Source organism: Micromys minutus (assembly GCF_963924665.1).
Source record: "Micromys minutus genome assembly, chromosome: 1".
Lineage (NCBI taxonomy): Eukaryota > Metazoa > Chordata > Mammalia > Rodentia > Muridae > Micromys > Micromys minutus.
This window is the reverse complement of record NC_137969.1, coordinates 78,319,677-78,337,818: the sequence shown is the minus strand read 5'-3', so window position 1 is coordinate 78,337,818 and position 18,142 is coordinate 78,319,677. Positions and strand designations below refer to the sequence as shown.

The 18,142-nt window shown below is 40.4% G+C and overlaps 1 protein-coding gene across 12 annotated transcripts in view; it reads right to left on the bottom strand.

Moving 5' to 3' along the window:
• The window catches only part of PRRC2C (proline rich coiled-coil 2C), a 66,483-nt gene extending 58,123 nt beyond the window's left edge, over positions 1-8,360 (bottom strand). For all 12 annotated transcript variants that reach the window (XM_080935290.1, XM_080935301.1, XM_080935296.1 and 9 more), the window contains exon 1: positions 8,200-8,360. The gene's annotated coding sequence lies outside the window, so the exon portion shown is untranslated. The remainder of the gene's footprint in view (positions 1-8,199) is intronic.
• Between the last annotated feature and the right edge of the window lie 9,782 nt (positions 8,361-18,142).

Genomic DNA, 18,142 nt, shown 5'->3' with positions numbered 1-18,142 from the left:
TTTATAAATATATTGTTGCATTAATAAAAATCTAATTCACAGATCTGGGATTTTAACTTCTACTAAATTTAAAGTGTGGCTAGTTCTACTGTAGGCTCCACCCTGGCTGGCTTACAACTTTGTCTGATCATAAACTTTGTAACTGCTCAACTGTCTATTAGAAGTAAGTAATTATAAAATAAGACTCATCCCATTCTCTATTTTCAAAATTAACCACATAACTCAAGAGCTGTGAAATGACTCTGCCAAAGCACAGAATTTGCTATTGGGTTTGTTTCTATGAGGGCGCAGCTAGGAAACAAGCAAAATGATTTCTCCCTACACCTATATGCTTTTCCTTTTTCCATGACTTTCTTCATTGTGTGTCTGTGGGGGTAGGATGCGGGGATATCCAGGAGTGGTATTTATAACTCACATGAAAAGAATCTACTAGCTTCTTAAAAAAAGAGCTTTGAAAAGAAATGATGGAAGGGAGGAAAAGTTTTAATTATGGTATTTGGAATTTGGGATATGGAAACACCTTAGCATATACATCGCATTTAAAGATTGACTATGGTGACCTACCAGTCATATCCTCTCAATCACAAGTGGCTTCCAAGTAAAAACTCACTTAATATGCTATATATGTAATATACAAACATAATGTGCAGTGATCAGACAGAGCAACTATCCTGTCTACCATGTGCTTAATTCTCTGTATAGAAAACATCAAATGGTTTTAAATTAATTTTTCTATAATAGCAGAGCTAAGAATATACCCAATATGAAGGCCTCTAAAATATCACAAATTATCATTTTTTAAAAAGCAAGGTGTAATACAAAGAACTGCCAGGCCATAATCGGAAACCACATTGCTGGGTACGGTAGTAGATGCCTGTGATCCCAGCACTTATAAGATGGAAGCAGGCGTATCAGGAGTTCAAGCTCAACCCAGATTATGAGACCACATCTCAAGCAAAATGGAAAATGAGGTGGAAATAAGGGAATTATGTTTCCAGTACAGAGAAAACCCTTTATAATTAGAAAAAAATCTAGCTAGCACATCTTTTACACAAAAATACCACTGCTGAAAGAGTCAGAGTCAGCTTCTTATGTGGGTCATGACATAAAATGTAGTAACAGTAAAATGCTTCTGAACTTGCAATCCCACAACAAATCCAAAGTATTTGTGGCAGCACTCAACCATGCTGTTTGGACAACCTCCCTGCGTATACCCATATGCCATGCGACTATGCAGCCTCTAACACCTTGGTTAATATTTGCAAAGCCTGTATGCTATGAATTCCAGTGTTTTACTGTATGTAAAGTGTTTTGCTAGTATAGAAACATAATGGTTTAATTATAGAAAACAATATTCCTCAGCATGTATCAAATTAGTTTACTTTTGGACTGTATTATGCTATTCTGCTTGATAGTGCTTCTCAAGTTGATGACTTTGTCAAGCTCATTCCAGTTTACAACTCCTACAAATTTTAAGACAGTCCTGAACAAACTTCTGATATTTATATTATGACCTCATACAAAATGTCGTTCTCAGCACTGTACTAATCTCTGAAAAAATGCTTAAGATTTTTATACCTGGCAAATCAAATACTTAAAACAATTATTCATGCAAAAATAAACTATTATCTGTAAAGCTTTTATTTTTAAAAGGTAAAATACCAAAAGAATTGTATGAAAATAAATTCATAATTATCACTAAATATTTTATTTGTATATTCCCTAAACCAGGACCACACACACACAGACACACAGACACACAGACACACACACACACACACACACACACACACACACACACACACACAAGTTGCATGTGGAAAGGTTAAAAGCCCTGTTCTAAGAGCTGAAGAGAGAGATAGCTTAGTGGAAATACTCGGACCAGGATGCACCATAGGTGGGGGTGGGGTGGAGCATCCATTTACACCTCAAATCCTAGTGCTGAGGACAAAGACAGGAGGGTCCCTGAGATTTTCTGACTAGTCAAAACAGTGAGCTGATGACATCAGTGAGAGATGATCTCAATAAGAAAGGAAGGGCCAAAATGTTGAAAGTTATGGAGAAAAACAATTCTTTTCTGACGCTCATCCACCTTCATCTTCCAAGTAACTAAAAGGTTACAGTAGGAGCTGGAATTTAAGCATAGCATCTTTCCTCTAAATTAGTAACTCTTCTACTGGTCTTCAAATATTAAAGAAAATGTATCCCTTCCTTACACATTCTAATTTTCATTCTTTCCGTGTTTAAATTTGCCATACATATTATATGACACCTTTTTCATCTTCAATGTCATCTTCAAAGGAGTGTCAGAATACTCCTGCTTGTTAGAAGCTGTTTAGTCTTTCTACAACCTAACCTCAATTGTAGTAGATAATAGACAAATCCCAGTATTACTCACAAAACTATGCAACAAAAGCACAACTTCATTTAATAAAAAACTAATACAATAGAAACAAACTTCACACCTCTGACCAGATGCTCTTTTATTTTTAAGAGAAAGTAACTTATTAAGTAGCCCAGTCTAACCTGAAACCAGCAGCAATCTCCCTGACTCACTGTTCTAGGCATTTAGTTTTCTTATCCCACTTTTATTTGTATATCCCACTAAAATTTGTATGATCTACTCTCCTAACTTTCAACAAAAATTCTAGACCTCCCAAACTTTAATTCAAATAAAATGCTTAAAGATAAAATTGAATTAAGTAAGAACTTTTTCTGCTTTGTGTTTTAGACAAGGTTTCTGAGTGTTAACTTACCTGTCCTGGGAACTCACTAAGAAGAAAGACTAGGCTGGCTTGAAACTCAAGGGATTCACCTACCTCTGTCTGGTGAGTATGCCAGGACTGCCTGCCCAGCTAAATACTCTTAAAATGCTCTTACCTCTTTGAAGACACGGTATTTAATACACCAATTTTCACTTACACTAAAAACTATCTATTAAGTTATAATACCCATCTTTTTTTGGGGGAAGGGAGTGTTTTGGTTTTTTAGTTTTAGGAGAGAAGGGTTCTCTGTACCTCATAGAGATTTGCCTGCCTTTGCCTCCAGAGTGCTGAGATTAAAGGCTTGCACCACCCTTAATAATACATATCTTTAAAATGCATTTAAAAATGGAACTGGAGCTATAGATAGTTGTGAGCCACCATGTGGATGCTGGGAATCAAACCTGGTTCCTCTGTAAGAGCACAAGTGTCCTTAGCCACTGATCCATCTCTCCAGCCTTTTCCTGATGTTCTAAAGTCCTTTGAATAAATAGAAAAAATATATTTTTCTGGGAATAACTAGAGTTCTCAGCCAGAACCTGATGTCTTTAAAAGAGCACATAACTCTGGAATATTGTCTACACTTAAGTTCTTGTTATCTTCTTCACCATAGTACCTTTGTGCAGTGTACTGACCATAGAACCACAAACAGCAGTCCTGTAATTACAAATTACCAGCTGGAAATAGGAAGGGAAATGCATTATTATGTCTTTTCTTCAGACTCAAATTTAGTGACTTGTTTGAGACAGGATCTCACAATAGTATGCCATGTGGAACTCTGTGTAGACAAGGCTGGCACCACCTGCCTATCTATTGACTAGAGTGATTTTTTTTTTAACCCAATCTTCCTTTTTTTTTTCTTCTTTCCCTTGATTGTGCTTTAAATATGGCTAAAGCCAGATATGGCAGTGTCTCCCTTTGATCCCAGCACACAAGAGGTATGCAGATCTCTGTGAGACTGAGGCCAGCATGGTCAACATAGTGAGACAGCCATGGTTACAGAGACCCTACCACAAAATCCCAAAAATAGATAGGCAAAGGCAAGACTAATGACATGTGGTACCATAGAATATTAAGTTCAAAAGATATAGAAAACACTATTAATGGTCTCTTTTGTAAAGTCAGGAGATCAGATCTGGACTTTACAGCTGATACAAACTTTAAAGAACTAAATCTAAGTTCTAGTACTTATAGTTCAGAGTTCAAGTACTGAAACACCTGAAACTTAAAGCTTCATTACTTTTCCCCACCACTCCGCCTTTTAACCTTCCACCCCCAGGTACGTCATTAAAAGTCTTTTAGGGTTACCAAGGATATGTTACCTAAATCAGAGGCTGTTTACCACAGACTTAAGAAATGATTCTTACATTGAACTTTAATAATCCTACATTTATATTATGCCCTTCTGCCCCATTTCTGTAGTAGCTTTACTTAATCACACTCATAATTCTGCTGACATCCTAGTATGGTTGTCAAGTACCTGTTCAGGACCAGTTTGCATCCTTTTCTGTAATGCTGTCTTTTCCTGTTTCATGAATGCACTACATTCTGGCTTTTAATCACTTTTGGCCTTCATTATCTGCATCTGTTGCTTTATGTTGCCCAGCACTCATTTTTTAATAGTAGTTATGTTCCAAAGGATGAAAAGACAGACTGGTGGGATGCTAATTTGAAGTGGCCCACAGATTAGAATTTAAGAGTTTATTTTAAAACATATTAGATTGTTTTTTTAAAAAAAATCCTATCACCTAATAATAATGTACATTTTAATTTCAAATTCATTTAATTAAATGTAAATTCACCTGTAATTCCAGTACTCTTAAAGATGAAGGTTAGAAGGGTGACAAATTTGAAGCACCTTGAATACACAATGAGACACAGGTGGGGGGTTGGAGTGAGGAAATAGGGAAATAAAGTATTAACGCATGGGCTGAAGACAAAGCAAAAAGCCAGGTAACTGTAACAGTCAACTTAAAAAAAAAAAAAGGCTTTCTAGTGTTGTAATGAAAGAATTCTTCTCTAAAGTTTACTGTAGTACAGATTTAAACAGATAGTGCCCCACCTTTAAGCTTGGGATATAGCTTAAAGGTAGAGTAGTTGTCAAGCATGTGCAAGACTCTCCCTAGAACTTGAAAGGACCAACCAACCCTAATTCTAGAACACACCTGTATCCCAGTACTTGAAAAGCTAAGGCAGGAGGATGTGAATTAAAGGCCAGGATGATAGCTAATGCCTGTAATGTTAGCACCAGGGAGGCTGAGGCCAAGCCCTGAGCTATACACACACAAACATACACAGTAAGAAAATTACAATTATTGATATTTGTGTGGATGTGCCTATATTTGGAAACCAGAATATCAGGAGTCTTCTAAGACTCTCCACCTTGTTTTTGAGACAGTCTCTCACTGAACTGGAAGCTTACTACTCTGGGTTATAGGCCGGTGTAGCAATGCATGTTCATGAGTGCTAGGGATTTGAACCCAGGTTCTCTTGCTTTCACAGCAAGCACTAACCCAGAGTTACTTTTTCTGCCCGACAATAATTTTTTATCTTCTTTTACAGTAAATGTCTTCCTTTACAGTAAATAATCAGATGTGATATTTTTCTGTGAGTGAATTTTCTACACCAAATATGGCAAAAATGCGTGCCAATGTAACAAAAGTTGCTTGTTGAACTTGAGTAATACCCCTCATTTGACTGGCTCTTCTAGCAATTAGGCTCCGACACAGGCTCCTAAACATGACTGACCTGTTAAACTCTAGAGCAAAACGAGTGGCACAAAGACAAGTTTATAGTTGGCTTTAGAAGAAAAACACAACACAAGTGACTCTAAAGAATACTTTGATCCACAGAGATGCTCGGATTGATACATCAATGGCATCACTGAACTAAAAATGCTCACTCAGGAAACTAACATTCCTAGTTAGCTTCTAGACTTCTTAGCAACAGTTAACACCCACTATTCACTCACTGTGTCACTCCACTCTAAGGCAACAGACAAGTCTTGCTTTACTGAAGTCCAAGTGTTTTGGTTAGAACTTGGGTAATTTATTAACTGCAAGACTGCTTTCACTGTAGGATGGGCGTGGTAGCACTCACTATTAATTTCAGCACCCAGGAGTCAGAGGCAGGAGGATCTCTTGAGTTTGAGGCCAGAGACTGATCTACAGAGCTCCAGAGCAGCCAGGGCTCTGCAAGAGCCCTCATCTCAAAACAACCACCCCTTCCAAACAGCTCCTTAAACCTGTTACTTCTTTTGCATTTTATCAACAACGAACTCTTACAGATACTAGTGATGATATAAATTGCATTAAAAAGATATCGCCTTGCTAATTCTTAACTGGAAGTGGGGGCTGGGGGTGGGGGTAGTGCACAGACTCAGGGAAACAGTATTATATTCAAAGATAATTGAAGAAATTCTGCATTTCATTCTGAGCTAGAACTGGTCCCAGGGTTATTTACTATATAGAGCACAAAGGAGAAATTTTTATAAAATAAAAAAGCTCAGCATGTAAATGTAAAGAGAAGTGGGAGAGGAAAGAGAAAACTATTTAAGTATCCAAAGACTTAGGCTATTCTGAGAACACAGATTATACTGCTTGAAAACTAGTTTCTTCTACTAGTACTCTACTGCTCTCCTCCACTTTTAGCTGTCCTTTACTATGCACTAACCACAGTAACAAACTCTACAGCAAGCCTGAGAGAACTGACTGGTATTATCATCTTTAGTTTACAAATGAAGGATAGTAGCACTATAATTTCTCAAACAAAACAAAGCAAACATTCACCAGGTCTTGGTATGCAGCCTTAGGCTGGCCTCAAGCCCATCTGTCTTCCCCTAGTCATCCTATGTCACCAAGCAGATATAATCCACATTTACATCTGGCAACATTTTAACCTTCACATGTAACAATGTTCACACACCCAAAGCAAGCTAAAGAAAACCTACCAGTTAAGAATGTGCCTTATTTTAGCAACAATTAAAAATAAAAGTTCAAGACCAAATGAGCACTTTGACAATTCAGAAAGTATGGTTTTGACTACAGTACCACAACAAATTTTGACCTTGATCAAATTACTTCCGTCTCTCAAATATCTTGTCCTCATCTGCAAACCAAGTATAGGAGCACCTTCCTCAAAGACCAGAAAAAAATCAAAAGGGATAATGTATATAAAGGTCTGTGATCATACAATTAAAGGTTAAGTAACTGAGGAAACAGTCGGCATTCTATGTTCATCACACACACCTACAGACACCCCCTTTAAAAGAAAAAGAAAAAAAAAAGCCCAAACAGCTTATTTTGACAAATTCATCCCAGAAAAATCAAATAATAACTACCCTACTATAAGCAAACTCAATCTTTTTCTAATTCGGGGGGCATTTAATGCATTTGGGGCAAGCCAGAAAAGATGCTGCAGTGCATCTGTGACACACACCTAAAAATGGCTCCAGCCAAAGCAGCATCTTAATGACCAACATGGAAGCTTAACTCCACTTTTAAAAAATGGTGGAGGTCAGACGTGGTGGACGCTTCATAGCACCCTATCTATAACATCTATTAGCAGGAATTGACTGAGCACACAATAAATCAAGCATCCTCCGATTCTTCTGGTGCATTCCCAAAGAGAAATCCTAATAGGAGAGCCGCCTACTGTACAATTCTAAGTATCCTGCTGGGGTATGAATTTATGAACCGAGGCTGAAAACCAGCCAATGCGGAAATCCGGGTAGTTTTAAGAATTAGGAATTATTAGGCAAGTTGGACCCCCCCCACACCCCAATGATCTTGAACAAACTTCAAATATGCATCTCTTTAAAGGGATCAGAACGAAGAGAGCGATCCTTACATGCAAAACCAAGCAAGAGTCCTCACTTCCATGCTATTTTCTTCCGTCTTAAATAGTCTCTACCCTAGCAACCAGTGATACTAAACGGTCTCTGAAAATTAAGACAGCAGTCGAGCCGTATTCCCACAAATGCAGGGCTGGAGCGGCCTAGCGGGAGGAAAGACTACTCAAATCCTCCAAGAAGTTCTACAGCTTGTCCCTAGCGGAAGTGGGGTTGGTCCTAGGTCCTGATAGAACCTCTACGACCGGCCTGGGCTACACACCGCTCGCTGCAAACGCTAGCATCACCACAGGAGCATCCACAGGCAGTAAGAACCCTCGGAGCTGCCACGGGCACCATCCTCCACGCCGTGGAAAAACGGCGCGCGCAAGCCCCGCGGGTGGAGGCTCCCCCGGCCACCGCAGGGCCACCCCTCCGCAGTACACGCCGCGCACATGGGCGGGCGGTGGGCCCGCGCCGGATCTCCGCGGACGCCGCGATGCCGGGAGCCCTTGCAGCGGCGCCCCGGGCTCCCAGGCCCTCCTGCTCCCCGCGCCCTTCCTCCTCCATCGGGCCTCCTCACGGCCCGGAGGCCCTAGCTCTTCTTACCCGCCAGGGTGAGAACCAAGTCTGCGCGCTTCCAGGGGCTCAACGGGTACGGATCAGGGGCAGGGTAGGGGAAGGAGCCTGGAGAGATCGTCCGCAGGGCCGCTCGATCCGGAAAGCCCGAGCCACGGCCGTACAAACCGCCAAAGCACTTTCGCTACCTCCTGAGAGAGTGAGAGCGAGCGAGGAAAAAGAAGCAAGATGGCGGCTAGCCAGCCCCTACGTGCTACGTCATGACGTTGCGTACGTAAAGCAAATCTCCGCAAGACTGCCCTCCCGGGTTGAAGCTGCGGGATCACGTGACAGCCTCCGAGGCCTCTCGACAGCGGGCGGAGGGTAACGCTACCTCCTACTGGAAGGAGGGAGGAGTTCCATCAATCAGAGCGATCTCAGGAAGACAAAGCTTTTCACCTGTGAAGATTCCAGAAGTCTTGAGTCTTGGTTTGTCTCCGTGCATTGACCCGACTGATGAAGGAGCATATACATTTACAACCTGTGCTTTGACAGAATGTTCTTAAGTAGGGGGCAAAGTGAGAGGGCATGGTGTGGCAGTTTGAGAAGATTGAAGTTACCCCAGAGTGAAAAAAGTAATCCAAGTTAGGCACAAAGGGACCGGTGTGCTTTGCTGAAACTGCCTTTGGCTATTGTAATTTTGGTGTAAAATAAGGCACGGTTTATTTCTTCTCTGGCAATGTTTACCTCTTGGACCAACTACCTAACAGAGAAAACTAATAGTTAAGATTCACTCATGCAGATGTTTACTAGGTAAGTGTACTGTAGAGACAAGAAAGTATATGACGTGAGGAAGGAAAATGATAATATTGTATCTGGGGGCTGAGCATGTACCTCAGTACAAACTTTGCCACATGCATGTGCAGGTCTCTAGATTTGATCTTCCTTTCCCCAAAGGAAGGAAAATAATTCACAAGAATGTGATATTCGTCTACTTTATGAAGTATTTATAGTGTATAGTAAATCCAAAGATTCTTGTTACCTATCCTGGTCTGAGTGAACTTCACTGCTGGTAACTGGTATGTGTTCATGGAAGGTCACCACAAGGTTAGAACAACCAGAAAATAAAATGATGGTGTAGTAACCATGACGAACTTCTTCCCCAACTGACATCTGTGATAATTTGTTTTAGATTTTGTTTGCTTTGCATTCCTGGGGCTTGAATCTACAGCCTTCCATATGGTAGGCAAGTGCTAATCCAACTGAACTATAACCCTTAGCTCCATCAGAGATCACTTAAAATGGGATGTATTTGCTGATTGATATAATAGGACAAAGAGAAGTCTATCTTTACACCAAGAAAATATCTTGGTAATTTTTCCACAATCCATTAAAATCCAGTCTTCTGTATCCTGGAATTGAAGTATCTTTCTTGAGCAATGTAGAGCACTTCCAACAATCAAATAAGCTGACATCTGCCTGAGTTATGAGACTGATATGTACAAACAATATTAATTCACGATTTTCTAAGAGTTGTACATTAGGGTTCTCAAGAGTAACAGGATTTATAGAATGAATCTCTATGTATGTGTGTGTGTGTGTGTGTGTGTGTGTGTGCGCGTGTGCGTGTATAAAGATTTTTGTTAGAATGACTTACTAACCCTGGTCCAGCTAATCCAACAATGGCTGCCTATGAACAGAAGGTCCAAGAAGAATTCAGTAGGTTCTTCAGTCCACAAGGCTAGATTTTTCAGTTGGTCTTCAATATATGCCAGAATCTCAGAGAAGAAGGCTTTAATACCCGTAAAGGAATGGTCTCTTGCTAGTGAGGCAAGAGCAAGAAAGCAAAAGGCAAAAGCTATTTTCCCCCACATCCTTATATAGGCTTTCAGGTAAAGGCAGAGCCCAGATTAGAGGTGAGTCTTCCCACTATAAGATTCTGATTAAAGGTAGGTTGTCCAAGCTCAAAGATACAGACTAGAGGTGGATCTTCATGTCATGCAGCCGCTTGTATTTTGATGTTAATTCCACTTCCCCAAGAAGGGATGCCTAGTCACATACTTAGGTGACTTCATCTGAACCTGCCCATTTTAATTAGTAAAGTAAAGGCAAGAGCTGGTGATTGGGTAGGGGAAGGGAAGTGGAGAAGAAAAGGGAGAGTGAAAGAGGACAGAGGATCAAGGGAATAGGGCGGAGATGGAGAAGGATGAATTGGATCCAGGTGAACTTAACTGGCGTTAGGTAGCTATGAACATTTAAGGATTTTATAGGTCTACTGTCTCATATAGAAGGGCAGTTTGTATCTTTGTTTATTTGATGTAATCTTATTGTGTAGAGAGTTTGTAGATTGAGAGTTTAATATATAAACCTGCAGAAAGCTATTGGGCTTTAGAGTCATGTTTGTGCTGGGCAGGGTGGTAATTCCACCTGAGATGGAGGCAGTAGGGCAGGCGGAGTAAACTGCCAGGGAAGGGAGCCGGGCAGAGAATACGGCTTGCGGACAGAGAGACAGAGTCTGTGTGCCCAGCTCCATGCTAGAAGCGGCACCCATGGAGTGAGACCGAGGGGCTGATAAAGAGACATGGTCTCACTATGTAGCTCTGGCTGTCCTGGAACTTACTATGTAGACCAGGCTGTTCTTGATCCACCCACATCAGTCCCCCTCCTCCAATACTGGAATTGAAGGCATGAACACTGCTCCTGGCTAGGTACAGCATTTCTAATAAGAAACCAAAAGTGGTGTCAGAAGACGCTTGGTGAAGATAGGTTCAGAACAAGTAGTTATATGTGCGGACATTTCTTGATTTATCTAGTTCCACAAGAGGATGATTTTGTTTCAAACGTTGAAATATATATTGAGTTTCTAGTGCTTGCAGTTTTCTACATTGATTGCCAATACAGCAGGGACATCCTGCTATGCTTTTGATTTAGGCTTCTTTTCTTCTTGACAGCACTTGGATGGCCACATGCCCTGAAGTGCCCCTGTGTGTTCCTTCCTCTGTTTCCATAGTTACTTCTTAGCAATGTTCTTTCAATAAAAATCAAATCACAGTGAAGCCGGGTCAGTTTGTGCTTTAAAGGTAAGTTTACTTATTTCTACTTGTACTCATTTTATGCGGCCTTAAAGTTTAACTCTCAGGGGGCAGTCTTGTTTTCCTTGTTTCCCACTTCTTTTGGTGGTAGGAGGAGGGAGGATCCAACTAAAATCTCCCCGTGTTAGTTTAATGTCCAAAGCCAAATAGTTTTGGTGCTGGTGAGGTGGCTCAATGAGTAAAGATGCTTGCCACCAAGACTGATGGTGGAAAGCCAGTTCTCACAAGTTATCTCCTCTCCATGGGTGCAAATGGCAGGAACCCCTACCCAATAAAGAAATACAATGTAATAAAATTGTTTTAGCAAATGTTACTTTTTAAATACTTTCTGCACTGATTTCTGACTTAGTGGATAAAGCACTTGGTGTCCAAGAGTTAGGACTGGAATTTTGATCCCCACAACACATATGTGGTGATTTGAAAATGCTTGGCCCATGGGAAATGGCACTATTAGGAAGTATGGCTTGTGGGAGGAAATGGGTCACTGCGTGGGTGGGCTTTGAGGTTTTAATGTTCAAGTTCTACCTAGTGCAGAAGAGAGTCCCCCCATGGCTGCCTGTGGAAGAGAGCATCTCTTAATTGCCTTCAAATCAAGATGCAGAACTCTCCGCTCCTTCTCCAGTACCATGTCTGCCTGCATGTTATGATGTGATGCTTCCTGCTATGACGATAATGGGTTAAGCCTCTGAAACTGTAAGACAGCCCAATTAAATATTTGCCTGTATTAGACTTGCCTTGGTCATGGTGTCTCTTCACAGCAGTGGAAACCCTAAATAAGACATCATTTAACTGTCAAGTAGGCATGGCAGCCACCTGTAATTCCCAACACTCAAGATATTCACAAGGATCCAAGCCAAGCTGGCTGATTAGGTTAACCAAATCTGTGTGCTATAGGTTCAATTGGAGAGAAATTGAGGACTGATGAAAATATCACACCTTCACATCTATGCCACACACTTGTGCACATGCCCATGCATGTGACCATACATATACACATACTACATACAACATATGTATACTTATATATACATAAAAACAAACAAAACTTTATCTTAACTTGCTCATACAGCTCCAAACACCTCAATAAGGTACAGAAATTTGACACAACAAAAATGTTTTTATGAAAAATTAAAAAGAAAACTACTGGCTTTTAAACAATTTTAGGCTATTACTAGATTTGCAATTGATGGTATGCAACCAGGCAAACTAGTTTTTAATTGAAAACAAATTGACTCCCCAAACAATAAAATTTATTTTTGTGATTGTTCAGAGTAATTTGCTAATGATTTTTTAAAATAAATTATTTACTTAACTGGTTATGGTGACATAAAATCTTTAATGGTACTTGAGAGGCAGAGGCAGGTGACTCTCTGTTGAGTTTGAGGCCAGCTTGGCCTACATATCGAGTTCCAGGACAGCCAGGACTACATAGAGAGACCCTGCCTCAAAAACCAAAAATGGATACATTTTAATTGATTAATTAAAATGTTTACTTTATTTTTGTCTGAGTCCAGAAAGCTTGAGGCACAAAAAGTGCAGGAGACATTAAGTTATGAGTAAAACAATCAGTGAAACTGAGCGCGATGGTGCACCCCTTTACCAAGCACTCTGTGAGTTCATAGTCAACCTTCGCATAGCCAGCATACCAAGTCTCAGCTAAGGACATAAAGTAAAACACCATCTCAAACAAACAAGCAAACAAATAAATAAGCAAGACAATGAGCTGGAAGCCCAGCACGTGGAAACTTAGAAGGGACAGGAAGTGGGACTGAAAGTTGAGGCCAGCTTGGGCTCTATAGAAAGACTCAGCTTCAACAAACAAACGAAACCAGGATGTCTCATACTTAGTAAGACTGTGAGACATGATGAATTGGATATAATAAAAGCCATAATAATCATTCACTATATGAAAATGTAGCCTTATTTTATTAATGCCTGCATGCAAACGCGTGCATCTTATGTGAAATATTATGATATATATTTAACATATAAATGTTTACATTATATAAAGTAAGAATGTTTTTATTTGCCAATCTATTATTAATTAGCTAAAAAACTTTTCATAATTGAATAAAAGATACATTTTGGTTAAATTTTGTTACATCATGTGCTAATAAATTCTGGAGTAATTGTGATTTACTCTCCACTCAAAGTATTTATAACATCTAAAGAGAAGCTAAGTTCTTAGAGTGATGAGTCAAGTCAAGAGGGTGCAGTGCCGTTAGAGAGCAGAGAACATTATCTGGGATGTTTACTCACTTGGGCTGGAGGAAGAAGGGAAGGGAGGAAGAGCAGAGAGGGAAGATGGAGAAGACTGGCATTTTAAGATTGCCTTAAGCATTCTTGAATGAGTTCACCTGAGCCAGGAAATGAGTCACAGCATAGGGCTGGGATCAGAGGGAGAAGATCACTAAGAAGTGATTCAGGGGCAGCAAATGCAGAAAAAAAAATTAAAAGGGAATGTAAGTGGTGGTAATTGGAGACACAGGAAAAATGCTTTTTAAATATTTTTTAGCCATAAAATAGAGATTTGAGATAATGCTGACGAATGTACTTACAATACTTAATTATTTCTGAAATTACAAGCCTGGCTGTTGCTTTTAGCATTTTTCAAAGTATAAGTACCCTTTATTTATTTCCTGTCTGACCTATTGTACATGCAGTACACAAGTGAAGCTACCCAGTTTCAAATCTTATTTTTTGCTCCATGGTAACCAGGCATTTCGAGCATCGTCTTGTGGAAGAGGGAATTTCCTGTGCTACAGTCTGGAGCCCATGCCTAGCTTAGTCCTTGTTTATCAGTTTCTTTGTATTCTCCATTCTTGTTTCTGCTGGGGCTAATTAAATGGTTATTTCAGAAGTTCTTCCAGTTGATTAGAGTCTCATTGAGATAATTGCTTCAAATGGGAATTAGTTCAATGCTCAGGACAGTGCCACTGGTAACTTGACATGGCACACAGTCTTGGAAGAAAAGAGAAAATAGGATTAGGCACAAAGAACATTAAAAAGCTTTGCAAGTATCTAATACCCTGGGTAAGTTACACTCAACTGTAACTAGTTGTTCCAGGAGTCAGTATTGCTTACATGAAACGTACAAAAACAATTTGCTTCTTGAACCTGTGTACTGCATGTGTACAGGACCTCTTAGAATATCATGTGCCATTGCACATACAAGTCAGGAGAGGAGTCGGTTCTTTCCACCCACGGTGAGTTCTAGGAACCACACTCATGTTGCCAGGTTTACCCTATATGAATCTTTTAATTAGGAAATGTCAATATAGTGACTAGTTAAATAATAATGCTACACATTAGTTTATATTTAACCATGATACCTGAGAAGATGCCCCACCCCAGCTCATAATCTAACATTAATTGATTACTGCTCAAAAAGGAAAAATTAGTTATCTCCAATGGCACATACTTGCCACACTTTGAGCATGCCCCATGCCCAGCAGTAGATGGCTAACACAAAAGGAACTCAATGGGATTTTTGGAGGTTTTTGTCCTATAATACTTTGTAGGGGAATTTTCTTTAACCTTACAAGTCTTTTGCTTATGTATTATGCTTTCCAGTTTTGTGTTTTACAGGGTTTCTATGTGCATAGATGTGTGTCTCTTTGTATCTGTATGTGTGCACTTTTTTGCCATTTGTTTGTCATATTTTGGTTTGCTTTATTTCCTTATTATTACTATTATTATTGGATTCTTACTTATTTTCTGAGAGTAAGAAAGGATATGGATTCGGGTGGCTGGGACAGTTGGGAGGATCTGGGAGGAGTTGGGGGAAGGTGTCTAGTTAGGCTTACAATTGCTTTGATGAACTTCCATGACCAAATCAATTTGGAGATGAATGGGCTTATTTGGTTTACACTTTCCTATCCATGTTCATCACTGAAGGAAGTCAGCATGGGACTCAAACAGGGCAGGAACCTGGAGGCAGCAGCTGATGCAGAGGTCATGGGGGGGTGCTGCTTACTGGTTTGCTCCCATGGCCTGCTCAGCCTGCTTTCTTATAGAACACAGAACTTCCAGCTCAGGGTTGGCTCCACCCACAATGGGCCGGGCCCTCCCCCCATTAAGAAAATGCCTGGAAGTTGGATCTTATGGAGGCATTTTCTCAATTGAGGTTCTCTCTGGCTTGTGTCAAGTTGACATAAAACTAGCCAGGACAGGAGTGCTAACCATAATCAGAATCTATTGTATGGGGAAAAAAACTATTTCAATAAAATAAAATAAAATTCATTTGTAGATTGAAATGTCCCCTTCCTAAAATTGGACTCTTAGTTTCCAGCAGGGCACTCTGTGTTTGGAGGACACTATAGAAACTTTGAGTAGGTTACTGATGGCAGGTCTCCAACAGTAGGTTGTTCCTGGATCTTGCCTGTACACCCTCTGGTTCCTGGTCTGGCCACCATGTGAGCAATCTCTGCTCTATATTTCCAATGTCGTACAAAGCATCTTCATCAACCCTTCTCTGTCAGGATGGACTGAAGTGGAAACTTCTGGTTTCTTTGGGAAGACACTTTCCTGAAGCAGACACTGGCGACAAGATGTTTTTCTACAGCACACGTGTGAAAGGACACTCAGTAAAGGAATACAAATATGACATATAAAAGGACACTCAGTAAAGGAACACAAATATGACATGTAAAAGGACACTCACTAAAGGAACACAAATATGACATGTAAAAGGACACTCCCTAAAGGAACACAAATATGACCCCAGAGACAGTGGGATCTTGAGTAGTGGTTGGCTTTGCCCCACCTCACCATCATTTGCTGATGACACACATTCTGATTCACGTTACATTGCAATTGCTGAGCTCCACAAGCGGCCAAGCCAGAGAGAACCTTCTTGTGAGGTTTCCTGTGGCTTCTTGCCACTTCCTCAGCCTTGGGCTGGTTGGAGAGCCTCGTGGCTTCGGGACTGAATTTCAGCTGCTTTTTCTTGCGTGGTGTCTGCTTGCTGAGAGGATTGAACTGCAGCTTCTGATTTGTATTTGATGTTTGCTATGGGACCAAGCTGCTGATAATCCTGATCACAAAGATTGGACTTGTCCCCCCCAAACTATTTCTAAACAGGTCTACTCACTCTGTGTCCTAATAACTTTTCTCTTCCACTACCTCTGTCAGGTGGTGGGCTAGAGGAGAGTTGAACTCTTACTAAAATCGGCTGTAAAAAATTTATGCCTACAGTGGACCAAAAGCTCTGACACTGCAAACCAAAGCCAGTCCAGCCTCCCTTTAGTTGTTTCTGCCAACTATGTTTGTCACAGCAGAGAGAGAGGTACCTAATACACTGTCATAGTTCAGTCATTCCTAAAAAAACCCATATACTATTTGGCTGATGATTGTGAGTTCATAGCATACACAATTATTATTGACCCAAGAAAGGAATGTTCTGTGTGTGAATGAGAAAGCCACCAGCCGTGGGAACAGTACAGTGTGCTTCGAGAGGTCTTCTGTTGAGAAGAAATGTTTTATTTTGTTAGCTATTGGGAGTGCAGGTTGAGAACAGCCCTTGGCTATGTGCCCTGTTTAAAGGATGGTATCATTTAAAGGGAGCCGGCTTTCCCGGTTTATCTCCCAGAGGCATACACTGTAGTTGGTGTGTTGGGGTAGAGGTCTGGCCACTTCACCTCATCAGATATCCTGACAGCCTGCCTTTGTTCTAGAGTCTCACATGGGCTGGCATTGGATATTAGGTCAGCTTCTCAGCCTAAGTCGGCTTCTTTTTCTCTCCTAAGGCCAGTGTTCTCCAAAGCTCCATGTGCATAGTTCTGTTTCCTAGCAACTCAACCTGCAGTGCCACCATCTACATAATTTGTTCATACCAGAATCTGGAGAAACCCCAGACTCCATTCTCCCCTCCATGTGGAGCATCCTCCACACACAGTTAATAGTCAGGATTTTACTTTTCCCTTTCATTTGCAGTGACTGTAATCCAAATCATCATGGCCTGTCACCTAGAGCAACTAGGGTGGCTGTGGGTTTGCCTTTCCATCTTTACCTTCATTAGAAAGAGTCTTTTCCTTATACTTTTACTAAGTATTGTGGATTTATTGAGATGCATTTAACACTATACCATCTATGTTTAAAATGTACACATTGACAGATCTTGTCATGTGTGTTTATCTGGGTAAGTGGTACCGCACTCAGGATGACAAATGTTTCTGTCAGTATATTATTATTATTATCATTGTAAATTCTTAAAGCCTGTTGAACATGTATATTCACAGACCTATTTGTGTGCGTCACACTTACACACTAAGAGAGTGTAAATGGAAAATGTTCCTCTCTCATTTGGAGAGAGTCTTCCTTTTTTAAATTCCTTCGACTGCTTCAGTTACCTTTGAATGAAGAAAACAATTTTTCTCTGAGCTTGGTTTGCTCTCCTGCCCAACTTTATAATTTCCCAGGGCAAGGCTTTCTACTTAGCAATAGACTGGACCTTAGAAGTAAATTATGCAAAAACAAAACAACTTAAGTATCTTTTCTCCTGGGCCACAGACCCTTTGCCTCTATCTCTCCGGCTCCATCCCATCTCTTCTAGTGCCAGTTTTCCATGTTCCTAACTGTTCTTCAGTAATAATCTATAATTTAACATCTTTATATGAGTGTTTATTTATTTAATTAATCAGGTTGTCTGAGACTGGGTTTCTTTGAGTACTTAAGTAGTTCTTATCAGTTCACTGAATGCTCCCTTCTTATCAGGTTTGTGTACTGTGTCTCTTATCCCTAATTAAAGCCACAATTGATGTTATCCTCCTCAATTTGCAAAGAGAGAAGGATGGCTTTCCCCAAACCACATGGGTAGGAAGTAAACTTGCTGCTTTGGGGATTTGGCTATGAATTTTCTAAAAGAATTAAAAGGGAAAGGGCATGACAGCTCCCGGCTTATG